The following is a 2,230-nucleotide window of genomic DNA, read 5'->3' on the forward strand; positions in this document are numbered from 1 at the left end:
GTTGAACTGAGTTTTCTTAGTAGTATTTTCAATAAGTATCACATTTAGGTAATAACACAAAAGGCAGAAAAGTGAAATATTACGTTTGATTCTTTAACTAGATCCCAGCTGGACATTAGTGCTGTGTTTGTGCCCAAGTTAAAGGTGGTGACTCACCGCTGACTCTGGTTTGCGTTCGTCACCAAGAAAAGTTTTTACCCTGGTTTGTTCCTCAGTTAAAAATGATTTGCTCTGGGAATTCCCTGGCGGTCCATTGGTTGGACTCTGCATTCTCACTGCCGAGGGCCTGGGTTCAATCCCTGGTCCACAAGCCAGGGGGTGTGGCCCCCCAAAAATTTGGTTTACTCTTGTTAAAGGCTTATTTTCTGTCTTGGTTAAAAAAAAAAAATTTCCAAATCAAAATGTTGAAGCTAAAAATGACTGTAGAGGTTATCTAGTACAGTGATTTTATATATATATACACACACACACCAGTTTTCAAGCTGTTGAACTCTGCTCTTTGTTCAGAAAAAGTCTTATGTAAATCCCAGTGTAAAAGTGATTACCAAAAACAAAGGTAAACAAAGCTGCTCCTTTTGAAGGGAGGCAGAGGGAGGGGAGAATGGGGACCCACAGTCCCCTCCAGCCCCTGTGAGAGCTCATGGAACAGTTCAGAGCACTCCACAGGGATCTATTTCAGCAGCCTGCACACCCCTGCCCCCATGCTCCCCACTCACACCTTTACAAGCAAACGGCCCAAGAGACATTGCCAGGTTCATACATCTGGATGGTAGGCCACCTGGGACTAAAATCTCAGTTTCTTGCCCCTGTCCCAGGTTCTTTCTACCACACTCTCCTACTCTGTTAAACTGAAATCCTTAATTTTTCAGGAGAAGACGTATCACGATTCAGAGGTTCTTAAAATTATTAGTGTTTTTCTTTGTTTTAAAAGAACTAAGCCAGAGTTGTTGGGGACGTTGCCATTGTCACACACGCTTTTGAAGCTGTGTTCTGGGGAGCGGCCTCCAGGTGGCGCTGAGCCTCCAGGTGACCGGGGCCTGGCACTCTTCACTCTAATCTGTTGCACATAATGGCCTTAAAATAAGATCTCACTGGAGCTAAGGATTCCTTGGCTGAAACAGCAAGTTGGAAAACCACTGCAAATAACCTAAAGGTAAAACATTCTTTTAATGCAGGATAGAAAATACAAGAATAAAGGTTTAAGTAATTTACCTCATAAAATTAGACTGAGATAAAAGATTTAAAAAAAGAGAAAAAATAGACTGACTTAAAAGTTAGATTCAACAATGTGTGTATCGGGGTCCTATTATCACCAAGAAACATGTTGGAACAGATATGGGGAGTGAGCAGTAACCCACTATGCTTTCATTGAACGCATCAAAATATTGTTCCAATCTAGAAAGAAAAAAGATTTAAATTCTTAAGCTCATAGGAAAGATCTCAAATCTTGCCAAACTTCCCCTGGTCTTCTGAGACATAGAAGGTATAAATATAAGTAATTCATGGATTAGGTATTTAAATAGGGTGTATCAAAATTCGTTATATATTTGGGAAAAGTTTGTGGTCTGAAATATTTGGAAAAGTTAAACAGCTTCTATATTGCAGTGCTTCTAGGAACTTCTTTTTTTCATCAAGCATGTTATTTATTTATTTATTTATTTATTTATGGCTGTGTTGGGTCTTCGTTGCTGCGCACGGGCTTTCTCTAGTTGCAGCGAGCAGGGGCTGCTCTTTGTTGCAGAGCACGGGCTTTACGCGCACAGGCTTCAGTAGTTGTGTCACGTGGGCTCAGTAGTTGTGGCTTGCGGGCTCTAGAGCGCAGGCTCAGTAGTTGTGGCACACAGGCTTAGTTGCTCCACAGCATGCGGGATCTTCCCAGACCAGGGCTTGAACCTGTGTCCCCTCACTGGCAGGCGGATTCTTAACCACTGCGCCACCGTGGAAGTCCCACTTCTAGGAACTTTTAAATTTGCACATTCTGAGTCTCCAAGAGGATAATACTGTACTTATCAAGTCTAATAAACTGTGGAGCCATTTTGCCCAGAAGTGTTTCATTGCACTGGTGTGCAAAGAACATTTAGAGAAACTTGCTACTGAAATCCTGACTTTAACTTAATCAGTTAAAGGATAGGTTTGCAAATTAAAATTTCTTTATTAATTTCTCTAAACAAGAATATTATTAGATTGGGGCATCAGAAGGAGCCTTCCTGGTTTAATGAATGGAAAAACC

The sequence above is a fragment of the Balaenoptera acutorostrata genome, chromosome 1 (assembly GCF_949987535.1).
Source record: "Balaenoptera acutorostrata chromosome 1, mBalAcu1.1, whole genome shotgun sequence".
Taxonomy (NCBI): domain Eukaryota; kingdom Metazoa; phylum Chordata; class Mammalia; order Artiodactyla; family Balaenopteridae; genus Balaenoptera; species Balaenoptera acutorostrata.